Source organism: Hermetia illucens, chromosome 5 (assembly GCF_905115235.1).
Source record: "Hermetia illucens chromosome 5, iHerIll2.2.curated.20191125, whole genome shotgun sequence".
Classification (NCBI taxonomy): Eukaryota; Metazoa; Arthropoda; class Insecta; order Diptera; family Stratiomyidae; genus Hermetia; species Hermetia illucens.
Genome location: NC_051853.1, coordinates 59755165 through 59772998, shown reverse-complemented (window position 1 = coordinate 59772998; position 17834 = coordinate 59755165). Strand labels below are relative to the sequence as shown.

Here is a 17834-nt window from a genome sequence, read left to right as displayed (position 1 = left end):
CGTAGACCAGAAAAGTTAATATGATCAGAAACATCGTATTTTAAGGTGTTAGGTCTGGTTACGTGCCAGTCACGTACTAAAGAAACCCAGTTGAAACAATGCCATTATTGGCTAGAAACTGTTTTAACTAAATATTCAAAACATAATTTGGCATATTTCGTAATCGTCATTTTTATATTCTTCTAAGTTGCGCTCAATTAGCTACATCCCCTAAGCTCGCATGAGACGACCTCAATTAGCTGGCAACAATCTCTGTTGGTGGGTCATCGTGGTTGTTTATGTCAAATTGTGTGGCTATGTTTACCCGTTCGGAATTTTTATTATTTTGAAATTTGGCAAATATGTATCATTTTATAAAAAAGTTGTAATTTGAGCTTTTTTTAACATCTTAGAAGCTGTAAAAACGGAACAAATCAAAATTTTCAAAAACTGGCTCGAGAATAACTCAAGTAATTGATTTAATTCTTTAAATATTTCTGGTAGAATTGATGCCCGAATGTTTAAAGGATGTATTTAAAGATAACGTATGATATAAAACATGATTGTAGGGCCGTAGAGTTCTTTCTTATTAAGAAAATGTTCTCGGTTGGCCGCATTTTCCTCTTACTATTGAATCCGGGCCCTCTTTTACAGCGTCACTGACCCTATGCTCGGATTGCTCGATGCGTTTCTCGTCTCCCAAAGTAATCTCCAACAGGCCCATGATTTGCACAAGGGGCAAAAATGCTTTGCCATGCAGCTCAATTGTAAACTAATAAATATGTAATACATACGTCGTTTTGCCAGTTTAAGACCATACAACTCGTTGAACTGCCTCGATGCGAAATCTAGGTCTCAAAATACATCCAATCTCGATATCTGCTTAAATAAGGTTCATAATAGTAGATTCCCATATTTTAGAAATTTACCCAGAAACCCGCCTAAAGTTCATCTTAGAAGTACAAAATTTGGTATGGTTATAAGTATGAATGCATAATCATGGAAAGTTTGACAAAAATCCAACTACTATTAACAAAGTTATAGAAGGTAAAAATTGTGTATTTTACATGAATTTATCGAACTCTGAGACGTGTATGCCGTCATCATCATATAAAGTGAACTCATATTGACGGCGAGGTGACATAAAAGAAGAAAGAAAAGAGGTAATCTTGCCATTTGTTTTGCATTGATGAATAGAATTCTAAAGCTCTTGACTATTTCGGCGCTCGAAAGTCCATCTTATGGGAGGTTCTTTCCCAACACTATTTTGGTCGCCGGAAAAAATACCTGTGGACTAGTAATTAGATAGCAAAAGTAGCAAGCAGGCAACCAATAAAGGAAGTTTGACGACTTCAATGCTATCGTTGCTATGCGATGGTATCTACTTTCTCAGCCAGACCGCCAAGCGACTGAATATGGGGTTGTGGGTTTAAACCTTAAAACATATATAAAAAAATTGATAAATCCTTGAGATTGGAAACATATTAGCTGGGGTTGAAATAAAACTGTTTTCTTCTAAAACAAGTCATTTTGTTTTTTTCTTTCATTTCCAGACTGTTGCTGGTTCGATTTTTAATAAAGTTGGAGGGTTCTTTCACTTCCTCTATTCGAGATTGAGGCAACGTAACGTTGTGCAATTGAACAACTTGATAATCTACACAGTATTACGGTAAAGGACCGATGTGAATCATGGCATAACTGTTATTCTGTCTTGTTAGAACATACAGAAAAAAGAGTGGTTAGTCAATTTCTGAACACCGTGTTAGTCCGATTAAGTTCGCTTGAGTAATAAAAGAGATTTTATATATTTTGAGGCCTTTGTGCCCGGATAGTTGAGTGGTGCGAGCATCACGGTTCAAATCTCACTGGCGGCAGTGCGATTTGTATCGTGATTTGACGTCAGATACCAGTCGACTCAGTCGTAAATAAGCACCTGAGTCAAATCAGGGTAATAATCTCGGGCGAACGCAATGCCTACCACATGGTCTTGAATAAAGTGCTCTAACACACTCCAAGGCCTTGCTCCAATTGGATTGTTGCGCCAACAATTATTATTATTATATTTTATAGAGGTGCAATATAATGAATATTTTCAGACTTTCTCGACTCGATATGTTCTGAGTGCGAGACATGTTACACTTTACGGTATGTCCATTTTGATCCCTTTCTAGTTTTTTTTTCAACCGATCCCAAATGTACAGCTAGTGCCCATTGAAGATTTTCATTTGATATGTTGGGTATCGGGAAGAAAAGGGAAAAGTGACACCTCTGGGATCAACGATCTTGAAATATTATCCCATTATAGAAAAGGGTTATTTAACTAGAGACATATATATAGTATATTGCGATTGGTCAAACCAAGTCATAATGAAAGGTAAATGGATGGCACGAGAACAAAATTATATTCTTTGAGTAGATTGTGTAGCAAAACCGTTCCCTAATTAGTTTTTTCCTATTCTTGTAAACTTCGTCTCTATTCAAATTTGCTGGTGATGCTGAAGGGTCCAGTGGTTAAAAGCAAAAAACAATCATGAAGAGTGAAATTTGGTCATGTTTGTTTCAGCCTTATCGCTTAGTGTCCGTTCTTCTGATTGCCAAAAAGTAAAGCATTACTGTTTAATATGAACATGTTAGGATGCGAGGAATAGTATTGTCCAGTGTTATCCAACAAATATTCTTGACCTCGTCGTTAATTCACCGATACAAAAATTTTGCGTTTTTAAGTAAAATTAATGATTAAAAAATCAAAATTAATCTTTCATTTTGGACCAGAATACCTCTCATCGATTAAGCTAAAAATGCGCAGCCGAGACCTTTACTACTGTTTTGGAGATGCCTACGCATATTTCGAATCCTCATCGTTGTCGTTATATGTTAGGAGACGATCGTAACTGAGTTCACCCTTATTCGCGTCTTCTGCCACAATCTTGGTGATATTCCGCTTATATTTTGACCTCGGATTTAATCCTTAGTCTCGCAATCATTGGCACGACACAAATCATTGACTATTATCCTGATACTTGATTCAGATACTCATTCACAGCTGGTTTCCGATATTCAGTCATGATACACGAACAGGAATTGAATTTTTCCAAATCCCTCTGCCACCAATAAGATTTGAAGCACACCTTTCGTCTACCTCGTTACTAAGCCTTTTTATTCCCATTTCGATGTTAACAACGACTTCTTCTGAAGCTGGGTTTTGAGGGTGGCGCATATTAAAGTGTACTGTTTAAAGCTTCCAATTCTTTGGGATCGAATTAATGGTAACTCCATTTTTCCCTTGGCGTAGAATCCTGGCTGACGGGAATTAATGAGTTGCCGAAAGGCTAGTTTTACAGCCTCTGTTGAATTGAATTTTTCGAATGTCAAGAAGTTGTCAAAATTTCAAAAGAAGTGATTGGTGAGTGAAAGTTCTGGCGAGCGATGGTGACGGGGAGTTTCAAACTCTACAACTCCTGCCAGTTTGGACGACCTGAGCTAGACTACCTAGTAGATATCAGTTTCTTTTAATGAATGTCCCATTTCGGGCAGTATTTTTGTAATTAATCTCCGTTTATCTATCGCGATGAATGCCTGCGATTGTCATACATGACCAACCATTTTTCATCATAGGTAACAATTCGTGTCGAAAGTGGTTTTTTGTTGCAATTCAGGAGATAGGGTGTCCCATCGAGTCATGTTTGTTTCTGCGCATTGGTTTATTCGTGCGGCATCCACTTATGCAATGACGTGGTGACGTAAGATGACCTTCAGTGCATCGTTATCCACTTCAGTCTCAAGTCAGTCACGTGGCAAGCTTTTTAAATCGCTGACTTACCATGGGCAGAGAAGTGACTTCAACACCAATCAAATTGTTAATACTCCGAGCTATGTCGAACGTTCTAATGTAACGGTGGAGTTAGCATTTTATAAATATCCGAATTTCTCATTTTTACACTAAAATCATTATAAACAAATCGGGAAGCGGAACGCTTTAGGTGTGAAAGGTTTTGTGTATTTCTTATATTTGAAAGGGCACTGCCCCCTTTGTGCCTAGCTCAAAAGGTTTATGCATTTAGTTTGTCAGACCATTCACTTTAGTAGCATCACAGTGTTCGCAATGAATTTGAACAAAAATGACAAATTTAACCAACTCTCTTAGTAATAGTGTGATTTCTACCAAACTTGGCAATATCATTTAAAGGGGTTCCCAGTCAATTTCTAAAAAATATACTTATAATAAATGTAACTGATCCTTTTCGGACCCCGCACTCCTTCCTTTTGTCAACAATGACGGCTTTGGAAAGTACTAATCGAGACCTTTCGTTTATTTTCGGCGAAAGAAATTTTTACATTCCCCTTTTGCATATATTTTTTTAACTTACGCTTCATTCGGTATTCACCCCGTTTACGTGGGAAAATCACTTTCACAAGTAGTATTTTTCGGAATGGATTTACCATCGGCTGCACAAAAAAAGAGTGAAAGGTTAAAAAGTACAAATTTGAAGTGGAACAGGACTCGTTCTTGGAAACAATAAAAGCGAAAAATCTGAATAAAATTGTAATGCCTCTTTATAAAAGTTAGGCCTAAAAAAATATCTCATATCGATCTCTGTGCAAATGAAATTAATAACGTTTTTATATTTTTGAATTTCACTGGCAAATTCATTCTAGGATCATAAAATTTCAAGTCCCAAGTTAATAACATTATTCGTTTTTTTGGAAGCCATTTTATGGTAATGACTTTAAATTCAGGGTAATTGCAATCTGCTAACTTTTTACAACACCTAGGATTCTAATATATTCCTATCAGCCAAAGTTTTACTTTTTCCGAGCTACATGCGTTGCAAAGACACAACAGTAAGCCTCGCCTTGTTTTTCGTTCCACCGTTGCACTTACACCCTTTGGTAGGGTAGTGCGGCGCAATGCGCTTCAACTTCTTCTAGGACTTCCCAAAACGACCGCAGTCCCTTCTACCAGTGCCGTTGGGGCGATCCATTAGTCGGTTATTTTGGGTAGTGTTTTCTACTACAAGGCGTAGCTGGCAATGAAATTGTCGCCCCCTCCTTAACGTGTGACTTATCCATTGCCACTTCTGTCTGCTGATCATATCCCCCACGGATAACAAGTCTGTGCGTTGATCAAGTTTTTTGTTTGCAATAGTGGCACAGTAGCATACTGCAATGATACGTCGCAGACAGGTGTTGACGGAGGCTTGGAGCCTGTGAGTGAGAGTGGGGGTCACTTTATATGTGCTATTCCCATATAACAACACAAAAAGGACACTAGCACAAACAATTGCAACTTGATCTTTGTGCTGAAGTAACTGCATTTCCAGAATTTAGACAAGGCAGTGAAAGCAGATCTAGCGCTACTAATGCATCAGGCAACATCTAGTTCGGTGCCAGACTCGGCAAAAATCACACTTCCTAGATATATAAATTGATCGACGCCTTCGATGCTGACTGACTGATGACTAGTTAGACTGTATTTGGCCAACGTCCATGATCCGGTGAAAGAACAAACAGATGTCATTAGCGTAGTCGAACTCGTAATAGCTTTTAGATTCTCCGGAATGCACCTCGTACGTAGAGCACCCCAGCCGTTGAGACATTGCATCTAGGAATGCTCAATTGGCAAGGAAGTTCATTTTTTAACGACGTATTTTTTTGTTGAAACTTTCTAAATAGAAACTAACAATATGTTTTCAAATCTTGGTTTGGTTCATTGTAACTTCTGAAACCTTCCGAGCCTTGGGGAAATAGTCGAGACGTAGAATTGCGTTGAATGTGTGAGTCACGTGAGGGGTTGCGAAACCTGGAAGTTCCTTCAACATTTTTCTCGTGATTAAGCAATTCTTGGCTGTCTTTGGGTTGTTCTGTTGTTCTCTGAAAACTTGAGCAATTTGTTTGGTTTTAAATGAGAAACTTCCTTTCCGTGCGGGCATGGATATTTTTGGAAATTTTGACTCCATCTCCGGCAAGGGGGGGTGGGTGAAATATTTTTTGTATTTCAACACCTGCTGTCTGTTGATCTCAGTGGCGATTTGCATTGAGCAGGTCTCTTCAAGTTTCTTGTAGCGTTCCACAGGGAACAATCAGTTAATGCAGTAGGCGATAAACCTTGTAAGTAACTTTGGAACTCCTGTTCCCGTTGATCCTTAAGGACTTCATAGAGCGATCGACTTGCTTTTCAGGAGATCTGTGAGCCTGCCATTGTCTTCTCAGCTTCCGCTTTACTTGGACCAGCTGTAGTATGCCATGCGGTGTATTACTTTTTGGAACTTTAGCGGTACATGAGCGTGAAGAGCTGTGCGGCCACGGTCATTATTTCGTTGAATTTCAACAGGGCTTTGCCTATTTTACCTCAGGTTTTCAAGGGAGTGTTGATTTGCAGATATACTTACGGAAAATCAACCAGTTCGTTGATTTGGTTACAAGTGTTATAATGTTAGGCGAGTGGTCTAAAAATATCTCAGCACCGCTCGCTCGCTATCAACTCTCGCCTCACATTTTTAGTAACCCCAAAGCCATTAAGGTCCGAAATTTTCCGTCGATCTGCTGGCCAATAAGTGGGCTGTCTAGATCCCTAATGAGTGTGCTTAGCACTAAAATCCCCCTTCTTGTACACTCTGAAAATCAGATGAAACTTAGATAAGAGTGGGCAAACAAAGAACACTGGTTGTGTGTGGCTAAGGAGAAGGAGTTTCTTCAAAATTTGTTTGACGGATTATTAACGGAAAAAAGTACCCTAAGTTTCTGAAGAGGTGGAAGCTGTTTCTCTGATATTAATGCACAGCAAATTAAATTTAAAAATTGCAAATTAGTTTTTCCCGATAACTAATTAAATGGGGGATTTAAATATAGTTTCTACAAACCGAGTTTGCTCACTATTTCGAATGCTCCGTTTGAACATTAATGCTAATTTGTAGGGACTGTATTTCATGCTGTAAAGAGGATGGGTGGAGATCTTGATTACGAGTGTATGGCGGAAAACTAATTCGATATTTTCTTCGATTTCCATCGTGATTAATGTGTAATGTGCCAATTTCTATTTCTTTCAACATATCTTCTGTTTATCAAAATTTTTGGGAGCGTATCTATCTCTGTGAATAATTTCTTTTAAGTTCTCCATTACTACTGCTTCTATTCTTCATAGAATTTGTCTTAAATTTGAAGTTATGTTGATAGTTTCTGTAGAGCGTGACCGTGAACTTCTTCAATTTTGGTCTAATCAATGAATACTGACAAGAAAATTAGCCCCACATTTCAACTGTACACATTAAAATATTTCAAAAAAAGGAAAACTTGAAAATGGAAATAAAAAGTATTTTGCGCAGAAAAACTTCGCTGTATTTATTTCACATTTTAATATATGAAGATAAATACTAATCCCAACAATTTTGTACCAAAAAAAAGAGCTATGTAGAAAGACTTCTAGTATATTCAACTTTGTACGACAAATTAGGTAAGTTAAAGATTAAATATGAGATTTGTCATATTTGAAGATAAATCTTTCTAGAGCATATTTTCTTGAATTGCTATTATCAGAGCACATAAAAATCATACTTCATGGAACACATAAAGAAATTAGTTCACTATTCCCTTCTCTTCCAGCTTTCGAATACGTAAAATAACGTGTGTTTTCTATTTGCAGGTAAGCCGCATTCTATTTAAATTAAACCACCGTTTGCATTAATTCAAATTATAATATATCTACAGAAAAATAGAACTTTAACTTGAAAAAAGAAAATATCTGGTCAGTCGAAGAAGATAAATATTAAACAAATATATCTGAAATGATTATGATGCAATAATTTTCAACTGAAAGAAATAACTCGTATAAAATCATTAGAGAAACAAAAACAAGAAGCAATTCTTTTGAATGTGAAAAAATAGATTAATCAAATATTTTAGTTGATATATGAGAACTGACGTAGGGAAAGGAAACTATATGAAATTGTTATCAATTTCGCACAAGATATCCTTTGTTTTAATTTAGAAATTCACGCCAAACATTATAAATTTTTTATTATATTGATTATTTGAATATTTTCATAATTTCTTTTTGTTGCTTTCATTTTTTATAACGAATATGTGAGAATGTGTATTATTGGACTATTATTTGTTAACTCAATCACAGTTTTTATAGTTTCATAGTTAGAAGTTTAATTTATGTAAGTTTCTCTTTAGTTATTCCAGCAATATTTTAGTTTAATAACTGAAAATTGAGTAAAAATTAAAAACAAAATAAAAAGATACAAAAAATAAAAACAAAAGGCAATAAAATGATCGTCTAATGAATTTCAATGGCAAAAAGTTACATATTATATTTAGTAAGAAAAAAGTGCTATAAAACAGATGTGTATCGTTTACATCCTTTTTCATAAAGGCTCATAAGTAAATTTCATTTTTAGTAACTGTATACAAACACTGTATGAATATCCAAGCTAATTATAAGACTGCATTGAAATGTAAGAAGGCAAATAAAGGCGAAATCATACATTATACAAAATATAGTCTAAACAAGCAAAAGAGAACGATCAATGAGCTAAAACGCTAAAATACAAAGATGAAACAAACATAACACTTCAGGAATTGGTCAAAATATACTGTGTTCATAAACGAGAGAAGATTTCGTGTACTAAACATTTTTCCACGGATACAAGATGTCGTTTTTCTATCGCTCTGAACGTATAACTATCTACATACATCAATTAAGTTCATATCCATATTCTTTTCTATTTAATTGCATAAATATGATTGCGTACCGATGCAGAAAACTAAGAAATATAAAGAAATTAGGTTAAATTGTTTATATTTTTGTCATAATTTTATTAGACGACTAGCCGTAATCGAAGAAAAAAAACAAATCTAAACAAATGATATCTATCTTACAAGAATCGAAACTATTTTTAAAGATTAAAGTAAGTAAACTCACACACTTAAATCAATTTAATGTATAGTTCATAACACAAACGAACATATGTAGAATTGAACACATCAGGAGTATATCTTCAAGTGAGCATTCACTATAATTTCATTTATATCATCATTTGCAATCTTAGGACTAAAGAAACGATGAAGTGTTACTGAACTGACACTGAAAAGTAAGAGAGAAATATTGAACAAACAAAATCACAAGCATTGAGATAATAATTGACTTGCAGGAAATTGCAGGAGTAGATATAGTTCCTTAGGCAGATAATATGAATATACGTTGTTGTTGCCTTTGCATACCTCTTTCTCCGTTGGAAATTGGTATGATTGTAATAAGTTATTTATTTAATTAATATCATAATTATTCCCCAGTTAGTCGGAGGTATTGTCTGCTTGAGGTTTCCTAATTTATTGTTATCTTCGAAATGCAATAGAGTTTCTGCTGATTTTATTTTTCACTACACCAAATGCAAACATTAAACTAACCAAATATATAAACTTTTGACAATCATATTGATTGGCAAAAATGACTCGAATATATACACGACTTCATTTTATGAATTAAATTATTGAAAATTTAACTTATCATATTTTTTTTGTTTTGCTCTTGTTTATTAAATATGCTTAGATTGTCTTCAATGCATGAGGAATTTCTGATAAGAACAAATGATCGAAAATGTTAGCAGTGCAAGTGTATGAAATGGTGGAGTTTCCAAAGGAATCGTGGTGGTAAGTCCACAAAAATTTGTATATAATCAGTCACAGACCTTTATATGCAATGGAAGATCTGACATAAAAAAGATTCTGCAAAGTTATTTAAAACGAACCTGAATAGCGTAGTTAAAGTTTGAAAATTATATTTTAGACAGTGATTTGTCAAAAGATACAAATCGACTAGAAATTTTTATTTAAAGTCGGAAATACTACATTTCGGAAATCAACTGTCCCCTTCATCAAGGTGCTCTTTCACACTAATGAAGAGAGAGTTGTTTTCCAAAAGACAGTTTTTGTGGTTTTAAATAGACAATAAAGTAAAGTTCTCTTCGAAATTATTACCTTTGATAAACGAAACATAATATGAGCTAGATACATTTCGAACAAGATCGGTGTAGATCTGCATTTTCAGAGTTTTATGTAAAACAAGACCTTATTAAAATCGATTCACTGTCTGTCTGTCACACACACTTTTCTCCAAAACGGCTAAAGGGATCCAAACGAAATTTGGTATGAAATTTACGTATAGTTTAAAGGGGGGCTCCTTATACATGAAGAGTGGATGTAAAATTTTTTTTTATTGGATATAGTCCGGATGGCTCAAGTGGTTAGAGTGCGGGGCTGTCGTAGCGGAAGGTCACGGTTCAAATTTCACTGGTGGCAGAGTGGTTTTTTATCGTGATTGGATGTCGGATACCAGTCGGCTCAGCTGTGAGTACCTGAGTTAAATCAGCGTAATAATATCGGGCGAACGCAATTCTGAACAAATTGCCTCATACAGTGTACTGTAGTGTACCGTTACCGTCTTGAATAAAGTGCTCTAACATACTTCAAAGCTCGAATCCAAAATGGATTGTTGCGCCAAAGATTATTATTATTATTACAGTGAAAACTCTCATCGGCAGACACCGACCGTCGAGCAATTTGTGTCCGCTCAAGAGGGGTGTCCGTCCATAAGGAGGAAGAATACAATTTTTCGACACAATTCTGTTGAGGGAGGAACACTTTTATAACCAAATGAATACACTTTCTAAAGATATGACAAAATTTTTATTTCACTCTTTACCAGACAAAACTTAAACTCAAGATTTATTCAATTTTTATTTGCATTACATTTTTCAAAAAACTCGGATATTGTGGACTGACGTAACATTTTATGTTTTTCTCCTAAGAACAGTGTTTGAATACGTCCCCTTAAATTTTTTGAATGCTCGAAAGCAATATAGTTGTTTTTACAAAAAAACCTTAAGGTTGAAATTGTTTTCAAAGCAGCCTGACTTGACAGCACCTCTAATGCTTCCTCAGACTGTTCAGTGTTGGAATCCTCTTCATCCAACAAGATTTCGCTACTGGAACAGTTGATCTCAAGCTCTGGAAGTATTGATCGGGACTCAGTGGCTAATTCTTTATCGATATCGAGGAATTCTGTTGCGGCGGGATAGCCCTGCCGGCTTTTTTATTAAAATGCCCAATTATGGGCAACCCCAAATGCTCTGGAACGTGCAGCTTTCCCAATCACGAGTGGTTTTTCTCTTTTTTCTGTTAAATTAGCGCACAATAAAATTGTTAACCTTTCTTTCGACAATTTTCCACCGTGACACTTATCCGATTTAAGAGCAAGTGTTATATTGGGTAATGCTCTAAAGCAAGGAGAGGCAAATTGTTCGGACATATACAAAAAAAATCATAATCCGCCTATTAGGAGTGTCCGCTAAGAGAGTTTTCATTGTACTATTGTCATGTGGTTATGATGCAAGGTCTCGCTTAGTACTTCCCGGATCTAATATTATTTTTGACGTGAATTGTAAAGAGCGCGAAAAAGGAGTCAAAATGTACACACTTAAAGCGAGACAGGACTCATTTTTGGAAACAATCCAACACAAAAATCCGAAGAAATCAGGAAGGTGCGCTTATATGAAATCTAGGCCTCAAAATATGTCCCATTTCGATATCTGCTCAAATAAACTTACTACCCCTCCAATAATCACACACTGATCGTTAAAGGTAACAAATTTTTGTAAAACTGTTATAGCGTTATGAACGTCGGATATTGTTCTTGGTTGACACTGCTCCTGATGATCTTGCTGGCCTTCGTTTTGTTCGTCACTGTTACGATTGTTACTTTCAGCTTCTGCAAAAATCTCTTCCTCAGTAGCTAAGGCGCACAAGGTAACATTGGCATCTATCCCAATATATTTTATGAATTACATTCAATCCTTGGTTCTGCAGCAGAAAATCAGCACAACTAAGCAACCAATTAAACTAGTGGTACGTTGTCATCTTCATCTGTAGGAGATTGTATACTCGTAATTCTTGCTAGTGGAATATCATCATCGCCTCCGCTTGTGCTGGAGAGAGATTTTTTAAATCTGCGACACCAGTTGGGTATAGTAGTCTGTTTGGCATTGTCCCAAGCTTCCGATAGCATTAGAATTGCATGGTTTTCAATATTCTGAAGCCTTTGTAGTTTTGAAGTTTGCCTTTGAAGTTTTCTGTACTATGTTTTTAAAGCTTTTATCTCTTCTTGATCTATGGGCTGGAAAACAGTGGTGACATTGGCCGGTAAAAACACCAGTTTTATGCATTTTAGATTGGAGACTACAGGGTGAGCGGGACAGTTGTTTACTAGGAGAAGAATTTTATTTTCTCCAGATTTCAATTCTACATCTCAGTTTCGCAGCCATTTTTTGAAAATAAAGCGATGTCATCCAGTGAATGTTCTTAAAGCAACGTGGTTTCTTAGCTTTTCCTATCACTAAAAGTTTTTTTTACACGATCTAGTCTTGTTCGCAGCAACCATACTGTAATTCTTGTTTTAGACAACTTGCGATCCTTGCATTGCTCACCTTTGAATTTAAGTGTCTTGTAAGGGATTAAATGATAAAACAATGCAGTTTCATCTGCATTAAAGATTTCTTCTGGTTTGTATCCTTTGCACAAAGCAGGCCACTTATGAGAGAGCTACTCTTCAATCACACCTTCAGGAACGCCAGCTGCTTCACCGCAAACTTTTCCTGCCACAATATTATGACGAACAGGGAAACGTTATACCCAAGACGACGAGCACTCGGAATTTTCCTTCCCCATAAGACGAGTGAAGTCGTTGGCTTTTTGTTGCAGGATTGGACCACTTATTGGGACGTTGTTTGTTCTCTGATGTTTAAATCAATTTAATGAAGCCTCCTCCATAACTTTATGTTCAGATGTCCTCGATCGTTTAATTTTCAAATAGTTGATCTCGAAAAGAGCTTTTATTTTATCTCTATTCTTCCAAATCGTTAATATTGTAGAGTGTGAGACTCCACATTCCTTTGCAATTTCACTATTTGACTCGCGACTCGTAAACTATGCAAGGTCAAATAAGGTATACGATTGAAAATTGTTCGTATTGTTTTATTTTCCTGGAGCAAGTAAACGGTTGGGCTTTATAGGTGATGAAAATCGGTAAAATTTCGTCGTTTTAAGCGATATGTCACTGTATCCGATGTCATTGTTGGCGGGATGTTTACTTATTAGTTTATATAGAAATTTAGCCGGGATCTTACCATTCGGTTGTTATAATCGATCTATCATTATATTCGGTTTCGACTGGGGATGTTTCTGATGCCTTCACTTATTGACGCGCGAACGCTTCGTTGTTGTCGAAATACTGATCTCCAAGCGCTTCCTTGAGTGGTACAAAAATATAAAAATCACAGGGTTTTAAGTCTAGACTAGGATGGATGTTCAAATGCCTCCAATCCAAATAATTTTTTTCCTCGAGATGTAGCAAAATGGCTCTTCTCATCATTCTTGTCTCTCTTTTAAGTTGAAATGCCAATTTTATCGCACCCACATAGCATTTTGCATTGATTGTGGATGGATTGTGAAAGAAATCAACGTGAAAACTACCTTGTCGTTATTAACCTCTCAGCTAACAACCCCGTTTTAGCCTTCATTGCTGTCTTCACTCCTTCGCTTGTTTGATTCATGGTTCGTCATATATGACGAACAAAACAGGAAATCGTCACTGTCTTGTTTGAAACTATTTAGCAGTCATTGTGAAACCTCTAATCGATATTGCATTTGTTTCTTCAATATCAGTCGTGGAATCCATCTGATCGATACTTTTCGAATCCCTAAGCTATTTAGGATTGTACGTTGAACACTCCCGTAACTGATGTTGAGTTTTTTTTGAGGATTGAGTGTGTCTTAAGTCGGCAACCAGTTGATGTGGGACCAGACCAATTGGGAAGTATTGGTCTGAACGAATATAAAAGGCGGATTCCATTTGGATATAATTCGCGCTCATGCCATGTTTGTGATTATACAAAAAGGAGCGATTATCATCTCTAGCCGCTTTTGGTCAGGCTGCTCCCAGGGGAGCGTCTGATGACTTGCCTCTGCTCAGACGAAACTGTCAGTCACCTTTTTGAATTTTTTAATGTTGAGTTGCTTAACCATTTTGGCAATTTTTTTTTCAAACGATTTCTGAGCATTTTGACACTTTTGTCCTTGGGCAACAATTGGGCTTTTGTTCTCTACTTTTCTTTTCCTCTAGATAATTCCTTTATTCAAACACTTTAGTTCTACAGTTTTTCTTCTTTCTTCTGTTCTCGCAAGGACCGTGAAATTTCGATCGGATTTATTAAAGATTTACTCCTGCCCTTGCTTGTTCGCTGTTTATCGGGACAGACGAGAGATGTTCAGAGATTTATTGAATACTTTCTTGAACACTTTTGAATAATGGTGCAAAATGTATGTCCTTCTGGAACTTGAAAACAAAACCTGCTGAACAATGAGAATCACTTTCCTTGAGAAACTCAACTAACTATTAGACTAGCACCGTCTTTATAACTTTAAATGCAACATTTCGAGTTTATATTTATTTCAATAGGATTCACCCCTTCCTTGGTTAACATTTTTATAAAGATACTTTGCTCTACAAAAACATACACCTCTTGCTCGGTTATGGTTACAATTGATACTAAACAGATCTAAGGGGATTGAAGACGAGTTTATTCCTCTCCGCTCCTTCCAGGTAAAAGACTCTTTTTGTCATTTTTCAGAAAATGGGTTCCGTTTTTATTTAATACATCCTTGTGTAATCTACAACAATAAAGTTAGCGATTAACAGTAATTACTTCTAATAGCTTCTATTTTAGGTTCAGTTTTTGAAACTACGTTTGTTTATCTACTCCTGCACTGCAGATCCTATGTGGTCCGTGACTGGCAAGCCAGTTATTATCAAAGACTTATTATTTCGTTTTTATTCTATTGTTCATTGGGGTAATACTCATCATTGACAGAACTAATATAACAAACTATTTATTATTTATGATCTCAGAAACGAATAACTACGAAATAATATTCACAAACTAGTCGTTCACGGGGTAGATCCTATTTAGAACTAACTGCAACAGGCATTTTCCTACTGTTAGGCGATCATAAGTTCCTCTTACTTTTCACTCGATGTAGCAGCGCGGAATAAGGATGAATCGATTCATCTCTGATACTTCATTCTGTTTTCATGAAGTTTACATATGTATACCTATCTTAGATTAGATTTAAGTAAGAATTTTCTGTTATAAAATACATTTCCATAAATTATTTGTAAGATTATCATTCAATATTCCTACTCCGTAATTAGACAACAAGCGAAAATCAAACGTCATGCAAGTTCGTGGAATACACTAAACATCCAGCGAATGTTTAAGACTTAAGCGTAGGCCATAGGAGCCGTTTTTTAAGCTACCGCCCTAACATAATCATTGCGAAGCCAAGTTAATTTTCTCTACAACTCCAGTTTTTGTGTTTCCTACTCTGCTCCTAAGCATATTCGTTTATTGATTATTTTGTAGATAAATGTGTTAACTATTATTATGACTTAATCATACTTTTATTTACAAACTACAGTTACAAGAAAAGTTTAAAAACCAAAGACTTGAAAATTGTACATATAGAGACTAGCAACTTACTTCTCCTCGAAAATGCATCAGAGAAAAATGGAAAACTGCTGACATAACCAAACAAGTAGATAGAGCGAGACCGAAAAAAAAGAACAAAATATAAAAATATAAATCAAAAATAGAACCAAAACTGATTTGTCTAAAACACTATTTACTATTCAATGTCGAAGCAACTGATAAAGTATACTCGTCGCGATGAGTTTCCTCACGTTAGTCTAAAGCAACTAAGAAACAAATCTTTCAGAACATATTCACGCAATTCATGTATTTTTGTTGAATAGAAATCAATTTATACAAGAGAAAACCCTTTTTTATAGCTACACTAGTGCGTATATGAGTAAAACGAGAAACACGATTAAAAATAACGAGACTAATAAAATGTAATAATATTATTTTGTGGTAACATTGCGGAACCAGGATTACGTGAATCAATAAAGAAATGAAACAGTGAGAGAAGAATAAACGTAAGAGAAACAGAAAGTTAGCTATAAGCAAATTACAAAAAAAATAAATAAAAAAAATTCACTATTTTATTACATAGTGCCAAGTAACGATGAATTATTTATTGAAAAATCGAAACGATTGATGATAATAAATTTGAGCGAGCTGAGCAGAAACAGACAATGCATAGAACAAGTTTTCAAATGTATAGAAATAAATGATATACAAGGAATGAGAAAAGAGAAATGGACAAAATTTAAAAAAAAAATTGAAAATGGAAGGATCAAATAAACGTTTGATAGAAAATATAATAAATTGAAACAATACAGCATGAATTTTGTTGTGAAATTTTTAATATTTTTTATTTGCATTGACCCGAAAAAAAAATATGAAAAAATATGAATAGTATACCAGCGCTTTTTCTTAAAATCGTCCTGATGATTCACACGATTGCGGTGCAGATGGGAAAAGCAAAGGAAAAAAAAAAATAAAATAAATAAAATAAAACAAAAAAGAGAGAAGGAAAGAAAAGGATCAGAGTTTATTAAATCAAATGAATGGATAAAATAAAGTGAGATATTTGTTTATAATTTTTTTGTGTTCTTTTATTTAGAGAGAAATTTGATGTTGATATCTTTGAATTGCGAATCTCGGGCAATGGAACATAACTTGCTCCAGGTCTGGGGTGTAGCGAGACATTCGGGGGACTTGTGCAGTCCGAAGCGGAGCAAGTACTTTCTGTAGACATTGTCTCGCATAAGGAACTGTGTTAGGTGGTAATTCAATTCTCCGTGTTTTTGCTCGACCCATTTTTAAATACATGGGATCAGTGCATGGGCCCAGCGGCCTTTTCGGGAATTACTCAACCATTGGCTGATGTTTTGGGAGCAGAGTTGGGATTAGTTTGAACAAGAATCCCAGGCACGTCAGTTGGTGTAATTTTTTCCACGAATCTTGTTCATTACAACCTTACAACAAGCTTCTACGTGTGGCCTTTTTAAGACAACTTTCTTTGATTTCCCCTGTCATAGCTCTCTGACCTTTCCAAGCGTCATTCCCTTCGAGTGATGATCTCTTTCTAAAGCTGTCAGCGACGCCTTCTCCTCGAAAACTTCAGTCGATCCGTCAGCTATCAGGATTTTCCCACTCCTGTTACGCATTCGACTGTCGCTTCCTCCGACCTCTAATGTCGAGAAAGATAGCCCGATTGTCACTGTGAGTGTAGTGTCCACTCATCACTCCCTTTCGCCACCGAGGATCGACGATCGGACCTAGCTCTCTGCCCCGGAAGGTGGGCACGCATCCAACGTTGACTAGTATAGTGTCCAGCTTCGCGAAGCTATCAAGTAGGATTAGACCCCTATGTTCATCACTCGGCTTCCCCAGTCTAGGGCCACGCGTTGAAATCGCCGCCAATAATTTTGAAACTGTGGCTGTAGGAACGTGCTCGTCGCCCCCCAATCTTTCCTTTTGCGCAACACGCATCGTGGGTCTCCAGTGTAAGTGAGATGACTTTTTTCCACACTTCTTGCAACTTTTCGACCAATCGTGCTGATTAGTACATGCCACTGCAAAGTGACCCAAATCGAGGCAACCATTATTATTATTCGACAACCTATCCTCATTCTCTTCAATTTTGAGCAGCCACTGGCTGGGCAGTAAGGGGATCACTAATTCTCTCCGTAATCCGTTTACGCGTGTTCTCACCTATCTTAGGCGGCCTGCGCTAATAATGCTTCATATTAAAGTTGCATAATTCAGAAAGTCCTAACAAGACCTCTTCGCGATGGCCGCTGGAAACTTTCTTCGGACGGGCCAAGAGTGGGTAGG

At 36.2% G+C, this 17834-nt stretch overlaps 1 long non-coding RNA gene across 1 annotated transcript; it reads left to right on the top strand.

The window, feature by feature from the left end:
• The first annotated feature begins 10237 nt into the window (after positions 1-10237).
• Positions 10238-16594, top strand: LOC119657236. The gene is made up of 2 exons (XR_005250122.1): positions 10238-16027; positions 16105-16594. It is a non-coding gene; the product is annotated as an uncharacterized LOC119657236 (long non-coding RNA).
• Positions 16595-17834: the final 1240 nt, after the last annotated feature.